The 15,386-nt window shown below is 35.2% G+C and overlaps 1 protein-coding gene across 1 annotated transcript in view; it reads right to left on the reverse strand.

Annotated features, from left to right (window-relative positions):
- The window catches only part of IFT57 (intraflagellar transport 57), an 82,867-nt gene that overhangs the window by 29,618 nt on the left and 37,863 nt on the right, over positions 1-15,386 (reverse strand). The window lies entirely within an intron of this gene.

Consider the following 15,386-nt stretch of genomic DNA (forward strand, 5'->3'; position numbering starts at 1 on the left):
CTAAGAAAGGAAAGATATCACAAGATTGAGAGTATATAAAAAGAACTGGTAAAATCTTGAAGCATTTTAGCAGTACTGCACAATTTATATCAAGCATGGTAAAGTTGAAATTATAGTGGCAGCAAAATTCTTTTCCATACTCCAACTCACATTAAGATAAATTCATGCACTCACTAGCAGAACATCAAAATATATTTCTTACAAAGAAGTAAATACATGATTCAACTATTTTTGCAAGGGAAAATTGATCTTGAGGTATAAGATTGACTAATATAAGATATAAACACACTGTGGATAAGAAAACATTATTTTTTAATATAATTTTTATTTTGATCATAGTGGCTTACATATTGTTGACAATAATATTTTAGGTACATTTTACATAAAATCAGGGGGATTCCCATCACCGTTTTGTCCTCCCTACCCCTCCGTTCTCGTCCTACCTCCCATATCCTCCTCCCTCACTCTCTAGGCTTCTAGAATATGTGTTCCCCTCTGTATCTAGCTTACCACTTAGTAGTCTTACACCTGTTTGGTCTTGGTGCCTCCCTTATTTCCCCCTCTAACTGGGAGGCAGGACTAGATAGTTCATGCTATGTGGTTTTGTTTGAAGAAGAGAAAAGTAATAAACTGGGGTAAAAATCAAATACGCCGAAAATGGGCGGAATCCTTCCAGAGGCTCTCATCATCGGTCTGAGAGACGAAGGGGAAAAAGAAGGTGAAACACCCCAACAGTACAAAAAGAAGTAGAAAACATTATTTTAATTTAAATTATTTTAATTTAAATTCCCTGAACTGAAACACAGAGATATTGGACTAGTCTATATGTGATTTGTTTGGCTTGTTGGTTTTGGGGCCACACCTGGAGGTACTCAGGGCTTACTCCTGTCTCTGCACTCATGATTCACTCCTGGCAATTGAGGGATCCATATAGAATGCCAGATATCAAACCAGGGTGGACTGCGTGCAAAGCAAGCATCCTACCTGCTGTACTACTGCTCCAGTTCCATAATGTAATTTTAAAATTGATTTATATTTATAAAAATTGACCTACTTAGATTCAAATAAGATGGGGCCAAATTTCAGCATTTTAATTCTGACCTTGAGTAAAAATCATTTATTCCTGTTTTTAAATTACAAATGGCAAACTAAATTTTTCCCACTAATTTTGGTAACAATTTTTCCTTTTAAACTACTTTAATAAATGACAAGAAATATAAGAAAATATTAATATAGAAAAGAACATGAGAGGTAAAAACAACCAAACATATGAATTATATATTATGAGAATGCTAATTTGAAGAAATAATGTTTTAGATGTTTCTACAGGGCTGGAGAGAAAGTAGAAGGTGTAGGAGAAGATTTTACAAACAAGTGATTCGGTTTGATTCCTTACACAATGAGGAAAGAAACTTGAGAGAGCCACGTGCAAGTTCTGAGCACAGACAGGATTGGTTCAAATACAGCCTCCCTCAAAAAGTAACCTCCAAAATACACTATTTTTGAGAAGACCCAGAATATCTGAATGTGAAAGAAAAATTAGCATTAAGAAATTACTAACTTTGTAATCGTGATATTATGGAATGACATAAAGAAAATGCTTGAGGTACATGTGTTGAAATACAAGTAATCTGTGACATGATGTCTGTGGTTTATTTATGTCTGTGGGGCTGGAGTGGTGGCACAGCAGTAGGGTGTTTGCCTTGCATGCAGCTGACCTAGGACAGACTGTGGTTCAATCCCCCTGAGCCCCATAAGGTCCTCCAAGCAAGGAGTGATTTCTGACCACTTAGCCAGGAGTAACCCCTGAGCATCACCGGATGTGGCCCAAAAACCAAAATAACAACAACAAAAAAAGAAACAAAAAAACTTTGGCACAGAGTTGATATTCAGTGGTAGAGCACATGCCTAGGATTCAATACTTAGCACTGTCATACACAAAAATGTGATTAAAATAATAATAATAAAATAAAATAATAAAATAAAATTAACATGTGATTAAAAAATAAAGTTGGGAGCTCTAAAGAAAGGGTGAGTGATAAAATGCTAACTAATGAAATAGGGCAAGACTTTTTATAATACAATTTAAAAACTAAACCACATAATTATCATTAATTTTTACTATTTTGGGGGGAGGCACACCCAGTAGTAATGCTTAGAACTTTAGATTCTGTGCTCCAGAATCACTCCTGTTAGTGCTCAGGGGGACGTAGATGCTGGAGATCCAACCTAGCTGACTTCATTCAAGGCAAGTGCCCTACTCACTGTACTAGCTCTGTATACTCCCCCCCATTTGAATAATTTACATCACTAAAAGACATTCACATGTCAATAAAAATTCCCATTCTCCTTGTGAATTTATATCACTAAAATACATATTTTTTGGGGGGGGGGTCGCACCTGGCAGTGCTCAGGGGTTACTCCTGGCTTTATGCTCAGAAATCGCTCCTGGTAGGCTTGGGGGACCATATGGGATGCTAGGATTTGAACCACTGTCCTTCTGCATGCAAGTGAACGCCCTACCTCTATGCTATCTCTCCAGCCCTAAAATACATGTTGGATGTTGGAATGATATGATGGTAATATCATAAAAGATATAAAATATATGTATAATACATCTGTATTATAAATCCTAATATATCAGTAAAAAGATTTTTTAAAGTCTGTATTTTATTCTAAACATTAAAGTACCTATTAAAATGGGAAATGTATTATTATGAGTCTTTAATGTTATGTACATCTATATAAACTGAATCTGAGGAAATACATATTCACAGAGGTTCTATGTGTAAAACTGGACACGCTATATAAAAAGTTATATAAGACTATATGATTATAGGAGTAGTTACTGGGTTTGCCATTTGAAATCTAATGTCCTGAAGTTCTGTCGTGTAATTCCACATTGGCATCTCTACCATACATATGCTTGGAAAAGTCAGATACTTCATACATTGGTATATCCAGTACTATATATAATTGCATACAATGGTACCAGTATTGGTACCTACTGGCTATAGAAGACCCAATTTTGACAGACTCATTCTGCACCAAACAGGTGCAGTGGTGGAAGGATACAGACACTTCCAGCAGTCTACAGAAGTCCAGATGAGGTCTTATGTGGTATGAACATAGGCTTTTTCCTACCATGGTTATGGGTCCACATATCCCAATCGTGAAAAGTCTGGCTAAGAAAATGAAGGGAATCCTCTCAGCAGTAGTTTGAAATAGATTCTTAACAGAATGTAGTTTTTATTGCTGATTTTAAAATGTTTGATTTACAGAACTAATGTTTGAAATGGATGTGACTGATTAAATTCAAGATCCAGTGCTCCCTAAGTCCATCTCTTACTTTTAATTCTCCTTTTAGGAGGTTGGAGAACCGTACAAGGTTAGAGGAAGTTCTATCCACATTCCTGCTTTCTCAGTCCTCAACATAGTTTTAGTCTCACAGCATACTGAAAAATTGGAACCCAAGAAAATGCACATTTTTCTAATTTTCACAAAGGCAAATGGATTAGCAGTGATTTTGCTTGAATCAGATTTAGAATTTAGAGTTAGTAGACTATCCAGAGATTAAATATTGCATTAAGATTTCCCAAGGCGTAAATTACAATTTGTTTTTATATTGGGCTATTAGTAAGTTGCATTTACCCTACTTAGCTTATTATTTGGTTCCCTTAGGCAATAAATTGCCAACTTCTATTTCCAGTATCCTAAAATGATTGAATATTCCAGCTTAAAAGAATTCACTCACTCTTAAACCACAGTTAAGGTACTGAGGAAAATGGCTTAGTTACTACATGAAGAAAAGTTGAGAATTGCTTAGGTGTGGTAGAGTAGTCCTTCTATCTACTTCTATGTTTGCAAATCTATTTCATGACTTGATCCTCACTCAAAATTTCTCATGCCAAGTAAGTGGATACATTAGCCAAGCAAGTCCTACATACCAAGTATAAATGCATTTAAAACTCGGGGCCGGGCGGTGGCGCAAGAGGTAAGGTGCCTGCCTTACCTGCGCTAGCCTTGGACAGGACCGCGGTTCGATCCCCCGGCGTCCCATATGGTCCCCCAAGCCAGGAGCGACTTCTGAGCACATAGCCAGGAGTAACCCCTGAGCGTCACCGGGTGTGGCCCAAAAACCAAAAAAAAAAAAAAAAAAAAAAAACCTCTACCAGGCCCTAGTCATAATACTTTGATTAAGAAAACCTCTCCTTTCCAATAGTCTTATCTTTGAACAAATGGCACTTTACATGGCGCTATTAAAAGAGAAATAAACTTTTTCCATTTAATCAAAATTTCATATAATCATGACAAAATCCCCCTCCAAAACAACATAAACTATGATAAACTAGAGCTCTTGGGGAAATTGTGTTTTCCAGTTAGTGTTGCTGAAGAAACAATTAGAGAAGCTCGATAAGACATGGACTATCCAGAAGTTTCATTTCTAATTAAAATACAAATAAGACAGTTATATTAACTCCTGCAACATGAAAAGCAAGAATTCATGCCGCCTTCAGTATGGAAAGATGATCTGTGCTTGCAAAGAATAGTAGAATATTAGGAAGAATTGAGACTAGTTAGCAGACATAATAATTGATCCTAAAAAAGAAACTGAAAGGAACTAACCCTGAAACTGCCAAAAGATTAAAGGTAACAGTATTAACCACACACACACACACACACACACACACACACACACACACACACAACAAAGAACAAACAACCCCCTCTCCCAATTAACCAATTAACCTTAAGCTCAAATAGTGGGGCACATCACCAAAGTCAGTTCAAGGATCAAATATATAGTGTTAATAACTGGCTCAAAATCCCATTCCAGTAAATAGTCTTTCTTCTTGACATATTAGTGATATTAATAAATATTAATATATGATTATAAAATAAAAATATTAATATAATTAATATTAATGGATAGCCAATAATCTGAAAATACTATGTTTTCCCTGATAGTGCATCTATACATTCACACAAACATATATAAAATGATAAATATAATTAGATACAGTTGTTATGGTAACATTAGTAAAGAAAGGAAGTGAAGATCCTGTGTATCAGAAAGGGAGGTCACCTGAAGGTAAATGGGGCTTTGTGATAAGTTGTATGAATAGAAAAATTTGATAAACCTTCAAAATATCTTCACCTTAGTTAAACCAAGGGATTCCAGAAAGGCCAAGACTACCAGCAGGGGGAGTAATGGACCTATTAACAGAAAGATCTTTTATTTAACAAATAGAATATTAACAAAGAAACTAATGTGATATATAGTAGGAACACTAGAGTTTTTTTTAACTCTAATGTTAATTAAAATATGATAATAACATAAATCTTTCAGGGGCTGTAACAATAATAGGTAGAATGGTTGCCTTGCACACAGCTGACCCAGGTTTGATCCTTGGTAGCACATGGCCTCTCAAAAACTCCCAGAAGTTATCCCTAAGTGCAGAATCAGAAGTAAGCCCTGAGTATATCCAGGGGAGGCCTCAAGAATCAAACAAACAAACACAAAAATTGAGAAATAAAAACAAATCTTTCAGGTTAAAGTATTTCTAATAAACTGCACACAAATTATTGGACAATCCCATAAGGCCAGAGATATTTAGGGTGGGAGTGAGAGAGAGAGGGGATTAGGACTCCTCAAATTTAAAAATTTTAAGCAGTTATATTTATATTGATTTTTCAGATCATTTTTGCATTTGTAATTATTTAATGCTAGGTTCACATGAAGCAAAATACTAAATATTATACACATATATAAAAATTACTATCAAATAAAAAGTATTTCCTCTAAGAGTATTCTGCATTCCTCTATTTTACCATCTATCCATAAAAATCTGGAAAATACCAAGTAAATTAAAATTCATGAGTAAACAGCAAGATATTTCAGTTAAAGAATGTTCCTTGAAACAGTGATTTTTAACAAATCATATTTAAGGCGCAATTAAAACATTTATTGTAACTACAAGTTAATTCTTATTAAAGGATATATAGATTATGAATGTAATTCACTGTTTTATTTCTGAATTAGACTTTATGTAATTTTATATTACTATGAATAAAAAATTTAATGCAAAAAGAAATTTTAGAGTTGTCCCAAGTAACTAAATTTGGATACCAAGTAATCCCTGGTTTTACTCAGTCCAAAAAGCAAGCAAGCAAGCAAACAAGCAAGAAAACCGAAAGAAACAAAGGAAGAAAGAACAAGAAAGACGGTAGTCTCTCATTTAATATAGTACTATCATTAAGGATTTGTTTACTTTAGGATTACACAGAAGAAATTTAACCCAAGTTATGTAAATTAAAGATCGGAATAAATTGTACTCCGTCAACTATTTGAATCTGTCTAAAATTTAACTTCCCTAAAGTAAGAGAACCTAAGAATTGGAATGAAGCCCACCATGGGAGTGAGACTTGGTGTTAAGATGGAGGAAGGAGAAGAGGATCAGTGACAATGGTGGTGGTGGTGATGTGTAGTGCTGGAATGTTGTATTCATGAAACCTGTACCATTGAAAATGTAAAATTGTAAAGGACAGTGACTATGTAAAATAAGTACAATTTTATAATAAAAAATTCATGTTTTATTTTATTGAGAAACTATTATTTTACATGACAGTACATCTTCGGGCTAATTTCATACCTTCTTCAGAGCACATATTTTGCCATAATATCAACCATCATTAAAGTATCAATTCTATTCATCACTGGCTACTGGGCTCAATTACACTTCAATCTCTCTCTTTCCTCTCTCATTCTGGTAAGTTCTAAGATCTGAAAGTTCCTGAGTTTGGTATTTTTCTGTTCCCTTGTATTTTCCTTTTATTCATATTATATGAGTGATATCTTTCATTAATTGTGTTTTTCCAGACTCATGTCACTTATTAAGACCTTTTCCCGTTCAATCCATGTTACTGCAGAAAGCAAGACTTCACTTTTTATCTGTAGCACTCCATTACAATTTGATGAAAATTTAACTTAAATTTTTATTTATTATTATTATTATTATTATTATTATTATTATTATTATTATTATTATTATTATTATTATTAGCTTTTGGGTCACACCCAGCAGTGCTCAGGAGTTATTCCTGGCTTGATACTCAGAAATCACTCCTGGCAGGCACAGGGGGACCATATGGGATGCCGGGATTCGAACCACTGTCCTGCATGCAAGGCAAACGTCTTACCTTCATGCTATCTCTGCAGCTCCCAATTTGTATTTATTATTAGTATATCGAACACCTACTATTGCAAATACTTTAGTGACTTTAATGTATACTAAGTGCTATAGTAAAATCATTTTCACCTTGGTTTTTTTATTTTTCAAAATAAAACCACAAGACAACACCTCCAGAAGTAAAACTGGAGAAACTACAATAGACATTATAGTGATAGTTGTAAAGTGTATAGAACAAGCTTAATATTTTTTGGCTTGAAATTATAGGCTTCACTTTCTTTCAAATATCAACTTCATGGAAATACCAATACCCCAGAACTTGGCAACTCAATTCATATACCTACTGAGAGGGACTTAAAATTCCAATTAACTCTCAAGATTAAATTGTCTTAAGACTGATCAAATCCTACTTTCATCACTTACTAGTATTTGGTCAATTTACTTTTCTGAATTTCAGGGTCCCCACTTATAAAATGGTGATAATAATAGAAACTTGTTCATTAGAAGGGCTGCTGTGAGGATTAAATTAGATGCTCTATTTAAAAGGCTTGCACAGTGGGAGGGGGGAATGGTCAAACAGGGAGACCCTGTGTTGATGTCTGCCTCCAATCTTAGCTAATCTACACCAAAATCTGAAAGTTTCCACAGGAAAAGACAAAAGAATAGCATTGAGGGCATGGGGGGGGGGGGTTAAGGGAGAGGAGAGCTGTAGGAGAAAGAGAAAATGAGAGATAGAGAGAGAATCAGTCTTCTTTGAGAAACCATCACTGAACTATAAATTGCAATTAGGAAAAGATTCCTAAAGTTTATTATGCTCCAAATTATGCTCCAAACAATGGAACAATCCAATCCTATAATCCTATACTTTAAATTCTTTAAAGACAAAAGATTACAGGGAATATACAGTTGATACTTAGGTTTACAGTCATAGAAGGACCCTTTTAGTGACCTTGCTGATCTTGCTGATGAAAGTGCAGATGGATACATAGAAGAACCCACTCACCTTATTAACACACCATGAAGGAAAATTCATAAAGTGTGTTTCACTACACACTGAGCTAACAGGAAGCAGAGACACAGCTATCAAGAATGAAAACTCTTAGCAGAAAACAGACCTATAGACAATTTGACCTCCAGAAAATAAGTCATGCCTACATAGCAAGCACTTACCCCATGATCCTCCCTAAACATAAAATAAGCCTGCATAGATAGGGGTCTAAAAACATGCTGCATACCCTTGCTGGCACAGGACCAGCTAGAATCTCTCTACTCTGTCAGTCACTAATTATATACTCTGCTGCCAGCTGGGAATGAGGGACCAGCCTCCTCTCAGAATTGCCCTAGCATGAATCTCCAGGGGCTGCCTAGGTCCGTATGACTACAACATATTAGTGACTACCAAGCATTCCTAATTATGAATCTATTGGTGACCCCAAGCCCATGTAACCTTGATGCTCCAGATGGTGCCAGGACCTCACAAATACAAGCCCCTAGTTACTGCCCAGGCCTGTTAGATCTCAAAGTCATAACCACTTTTGGAAATTTATATTTACTATGGTATAAAGAATTCTTTTCTGCTATTGTCCTCATCAATCTCTGCAGCTGAGTGCCTCCATTTCCTGTTAGTTCTATTATTTCATGTGGGTCTGGAAAAGGAATCAGAAACTTATATTCAAGACAGCCTAGGTTGCAGTCAGGAAATTCACAATCACAGGTATACTGTCCTGGTTATGAAGATACAATAAAAAATACTTCAACTGACATATTTAAAAATGTTTAAGAAACATCCAAAAGAAATTATAGAAGTAAAAACACAACAACTGATATAAGACAAAAGAAGTATAGGGCATCAACCTCAAGTTCAAAATAACAACATGATAAAGTAATCAAAACAGTATGGTGTTAGACTATAAAGGCACAAAGATAACTAAGATCCCAGGAAGTAAATTTTCACACATATAGACAGTAAATTTACATCAAAGGATACAGAAACAAAATATGGAGAAAAGTCTAGTGAATAAATGTGTGAAAAATATAGATGTAATAGTGATCAACTAGCAAACATATTATACATAAAAATTAAAATGAAATAAAGGTTTGATTTTAGAGCTAAATCTTTATAGATACTGAAGAAAGCATAGGCTATATATATTGGGTTCTAGAATGTATTATAAAATTTAACGTAAAGGCAAGAAAAACAAAAAGTAAACAAATGGCATTAATCAAATAAAAAGCTCTTTCCTAGCTAAAACCACTACAATGAAAATGAATAGTTATCTTAATGAATGGGGAAATATTCTCAAACCACACATCTGATAAAAAGATAATATTCAAGATACACACACATGCTTTCAAATATATGTATAAAACATTGCAACAAAAAGCCTCTCTCAAAAATGGTAAGAATAGCTGAATGAACACTTCACAAAATAATGTACGTATGGACTTCAGGCAAATGAAAAATGTTTCTTATAATTTATTATCAGTAAAACACAAATCAAAGAGATAATTATATTCCTATGAGAATAGTTTATATCAAAACAGTAGAGAAACAAGTACTGGTAGACGTGGAGAAAAAGATGCCCTGTATACTTTACTAGAAATGTAAATACTCTTAAATCTTGGAAAACAATATGGAAGCATAAAAATATTTTAAAAATTTCATGGTAGTGAGACACAGGAAAGATAGGAGGATGTTCTTCATAGGGCATATGAAATGGGAACTGAGAAATTGGTAGAGAGAAACACTAAGGAACAAGTATGTTGGAATGTCATATGCATGAAATCCTTATCATTGAGAGTATTCTAAAATTGTAAAGTACAGTGAGTAAATTTAAAAAACAAAATCCTCAAATTACTAAAATATATTTAATATATATCTATCATATAATTCAGTGACTCTAAAACTAGGTGTCCATCCAAATAGAAAAGTATTATTTGAAAAGATATATCTACATCTATTTAACCAGAATTATTATTTTTAGGGGGCCAAACCTGGTGATGCTCAAGGGTTATTCCTGACTATGTACTAGAAATGATCCTGGCTTGGGGGATCATATGGGACGCCAGGGGATCAAACTGCGGTCCGTCCTAGGTGAGCACTTGCAAGGCAAACGCCCTACTGCTACGCTACCGCTCTGGCCCCATAACCTGAATTATAAATAACACCCAAGATGTGCATAATTCACATGTCCAACCACCAGTGAGTGGATAAAGAACATAAACAATGATATGCATCCATATCATAATCCATTTAACCATAAGAAATATGAAATCTTGCATTTTGTAACATAAATAGAACTGGAGGGGGTCATGTAAGTCAGGAGAAAGACAAATGCTAGATGAAGGATCCTACTTATATGTAGGATATAGTAAAACAGAAAGAAAACAGCCAAAACCAAATAAAAACACATCATAGAAGTGAATTATCATAGTGGGCAAAGGAAAAAGAAGGTGGCAGAGATGTGGCTGGAGCAGTGGCACAGGTAGGACAATTTGCCTCACACGCGGACTGTGGTTCAATCCCCTGGCGTCCCATATGGTCCCCCAAGCCAGGAGCGATTTCTGAGTGCATAGCCAGGAGTAACCCCTGAACATCACCGGGTGTTACCCCCCCAAGCCCCCACCCTACCCACACAAAAAAGGGAAGGTGATAAAGGGAGGAGGCCTGAGAGACTGTGCTGGAAGGAATAGGTACTTAAGTAGTTGGGTGAGGTATGGTAACAAATTAATATAAAACCATAAAATTTTACTCTTAAAACAGTTTAGTCTTACAACCATATCGCCTTAATAAAGTATAAAAGTGTGGGCCTGGAGAGATAGTGCAGGATTAAGGCAACTTATCTTGTATGTGAGCAATACTAGCTTAATCCCTGGCAGCACATATGGTGCCCTGAACATTGTCATGTGTGATCCTTGAGCCCAGAGCTAGAAATAAACCCTGAAGACCAATTACTGTAACCACTGTCCCCCAAAAGCTTAAAAATCCTTAAAATGTTGTGTGATGCTCAATACAGAGTAAGTCTATAATATTAGTTTTATCTGATATTAATATTTCTCTGTCTCAAGCAGAGTACTACATAATTTCACATATGCATTTAAATGTATAATAATGTCATCATGAAGTGAGAAATCTCATTTCCTTTTGCAAGAGAGGTAATGAGCATTTATTGTAATTTTCCTAGTGTCACATAATTAGTAAAAGGCAGAGCCCAAGCAATGGCATATTAATACAAGTTCTAAAACATCTTGCTATACAAATGCCTATTGATAGGTTTACTGGGGGGAAAAATGGACATACATTCTAGGTACCTGTCTAATATGCTGAATTACATAACAAATATCTGCTGCTAAGTATTCAGAAAATATAATCTATTTGTTCATAAAATGTCAGCTCTCAAATGATTACTGGAAAGTATTTTATAAAATTCCCCTATCATAAGAAGACTTATGTGACAGGAGATTTAGTTTAGTGGGCCTTCAATAATAATCCATATGACAAATTATGACAATAATCCTATGACATCACAGTATTTAATAATTTATATCAAAATGCAAGCTTCTTTTTTTGTTTGCTTTTGAGCACACCCAGCAGTACTCAGGGATTACTTCTGACTCTTTGCTCAGCAATCACTCTTGGCAGCCTTGGGGGACCATATGGGATGCTGGGGATCAAATCGTAGTGGGGCACTTGCAAGGCAAACACCCAACCCAAGTGCTATCACTCCAGCTCCAAAATGCAGGTTTCTTAAAAAATTATATATTCTTAAATAATTATATATTTAACGTTTCTTAAAGAAATCATTATTATATAATTAATTTCTGAGTTAAATTTCAACTCAGAAATTATTCATCACAATATAAAAACAGTTTGGGTATTTAAAAATATTCTTCTATAGCATGTAAGAAGGCTTAAAATAATGGGTAGGGTGCTTGTCTTGCACTGAGCAGATCAGGGATCAGTTCTAGGCATCCCATACGTTCCTTTGAGCAGAGCCATGAGTAAGCCCTGAACACCACTGAGTGTGGCACCAAACACAATGTTAGTAATCATTCATTCCAATCTGTAGGTGAGAAGTTGTATGAAATAAGAAACACATATGTTACATATTCCATGTGAGCACAATACTAACCTAATATGCTGAAATAACCTATTACATACTTTATGTCAGCACAATACTAGCATGACATGCTAAAATAACCTGTTGGGTTGCAATAATTTTAAAGCAACTGAGAAAAGAATTGCAAATCATTTTACTAATAAGAAAGCTAAGTCATAGATTAATTCATAAGGCCGTGGGGCTAATGACATAGTCAGGACTTTAAAACTATTTTTGCTTCTGCCATAACATCGACCTACGGGTATAGACTTAGATAGGCAAGGACCTTGAAAATTCCTTGATAGGCTCTTACTTGTCACTAGATGTAAAATAAAACCAGCATGAAAATAAGGATCTTCACTATTTCAAGTATGGATTCAAAACTTTGTGGAAGCAAAACCCCTTTTCTTCCAGAAAAAAAAAACTGTATTTGACTCCTCTATGCAGCAAGGTATATAGTTTTTATTCATCACTCATATTTCTTTCTCACCTACTCATCAGAAGTAAAACTGATGAGGCAGTGCAGGTGTCTCAACCAAGAAAAAAAGGAATTTAGTTAGTCATAAAGTGCTCCATTACATGCATGTTGTTGTTTAATAATTCCTCCTATTAAACATCAATTATAGGTACCTCACTATCATATATATTTAGGAAGACTTAAGAAGTAAGAAATTTTTTCTTTTTTTTTTTTTGGTTTTTGGGCCACACCCGGTGATGCTCAGGCTCTACTCCTGGCTATGCCCTCAGAATTGCTCCTGGCTTGGGGGACCAAATGATGCCTGGGCATTGAAACACGGTCGGTCCTAAGTCAGCGCGTGCAAAGCAAATGCCCTACTACTTTTGCCACAGCTCCAGCCCCAAGAAATAAGAAAATATATCTTACTGAAAGAGAAATCAGAACCAGTGATAGCCTATGGAGCAAGCAATATTGTAGCATTTGGATTTTTTGTGTAATTCTGAAAAAAGCCATTTTCATAAAAAAAAGTACAATCATATGTAAAATGAAGAAAATTTAAAGAATTGAAGTTACCAACTAAAGCAGATGCTTCCTCTGAACACAATGTTGCAAACTTGCCACAATGAAACTCTAAACTAAAATGATGTTTTATTCTAGGTTCAGATTTTTACTTCCTTACAGCTTTTGCTTTTTAAGCTAAAATTTCTCATTCTCGCTACAACTATTTTTTTTCACTAAGTAATTAAAAAACAATTGTGTTTAAACCTTTTGAGATAGTTGGTTTTATGCTGTGAAACTTAAGATTTCGTTTCTAAAACCTCACATTTAGCATCTCAAGGAAGAATGGTATCTATGGCATGTTTGAAAAAATGTTTTGAAATGAAGTGATGGGCATTTAAAAATAGAATTCAGCACAGCTTTCCTCCCATTTCCCCCCACACACACAGGGGGAGGAGAATGACACATCTGTGTTATGCTGCCAGAACACTGTTGCTGTGAATCTACTGAGCTTCGAATGGAGAGGAGCTAGAGACCACATGTAATTACAGTGTAGCTTCTAAAACATGCAGATAGTTTTCAATTGACATACTCAAGTTAGAAATATAATGATGAGAATACCTCCCTAACACCCTGCCATTAGACCTCCTTCTCTGAACATTCTATTGCACCCCTTAACCATCTGTCCAAATGTTAGAGCTTGAGTTAGACACTAGTTTCCTCTCTCAGAAGCATTCTTAAGGATGCTTTGGCAAACTTTCAGATTTCAAGAACATCCAGGAATCAGAGGGGTATCAGAGGAGTAGAGAATGGAAAACTTTCATTCATTTAAAACTTCATGGAAGGCTAGTATCCATCCATATTAGTTTTTCTTCTATAAACAGCAGTATCCCAATTTAAATTACTAGCATACAAAGGAGATCTTGCAGTAACAGCAGAACTATTTTGTTAAAAACTGTTCAGTAAAATCATAGGATAAGAGGGAAGTATAAAATAAGATCAATAAGGTTTAGGAAAAATATTAAGCAAAATAAAAAGCATGGTGTCACAAAATAATTTCATTACTATAAACATTCAGTATTAATAACAGAAACTATTCTCTTTGAATACAAATTGATTTATTTGGTTTTGGGTCAAACCCCGCAATTCTCAGGGGTTACTCCTGGCTCTACACTAAGAAATTACTTTCAGGGTGCTTGGGGAGCCATATGAGGTGCTGGGGATTGAACTTGGGTTGCGCACATGCAAAGCAAGAACCTTATCTGCTATATACTTTTGCTCTGGCTCAGAACACAATTTTGGAAGTCCATGAAATAATACTACTAAGTCAGAACATGGTCAGAAAAATAGTAAGTACCACAAAGTACCTCATGCAAAAATGATTTGAATTAGCAGGTCGGGCACCATGTATGTTGCAGTCAGGAAAATATAGCTAGCAGATCAGTCTCCGGCTATCAATTCCCTCATCTCTGTCTCCACTGTAGAAAATCATCTCATAGCCTTTCTAGGGAAGCCTACTCCAGAACTAGAGCCAAACAGGCAACACCTGCTTTAGAACTATTCAAAACCAAAGTTTTGCAAGGCCTGCAACACTGGCAGAGTTCCTTTCATACCAGTGCTGCTGCTTTTTCCCCTTTCCTTTCAGAGGATGCTCATAAACATCTTGCACCCAAAATTTTGCTTCACCATATACTTGCAGAGAACGTAACTTATCACACATCTCTTTCATTTACATTTTCTTGTGCCATTTACCACAAAGTTCAGAAAACTTTTACATATATCCATCTTCTTGAGATATAAGAATACTTAAGCACATGCCTTTCAGAGTTTAGACTCAACATATTTAATAAAATATAAGTAGAATTTTTCCTAAATTATTCTGCAGGGTAGGATATGTAAGGAAACAATTATAATTAAAAGTTATTTTCTCTAGAAAGATTATATTCTACTTATCCTATAAAATAATAAAGTCACATTTTTCATACATGAAACTATTCAATACTGTTCGTTATGGAGCACCTTCTACATACCAGACATGATAAAGAAGCCTTAAATAAAGCTCCTGCTCAAGAGGCATTTACATTCCTGTTGAAACAGAAATCAATGCAATTGCCAGGGTTCATGAAGAAAATAAAGTAGGGC

Source organism: Suncus etruscus, chromosome 13, assembly GCF_024139225.1.
Source record: "Suncus etruscus isolate mSunEtr1 chromosome 13, mSunEtr1.pri.cur, whole genome shotgun sequence".
Taxonomy (NCBI): domain Eukaryota; kingdom Metazoa; phylum Chordata; class Mammalia; order Eulipotyphla; family Soricidae; genus Suncus; species Suncus etruscus.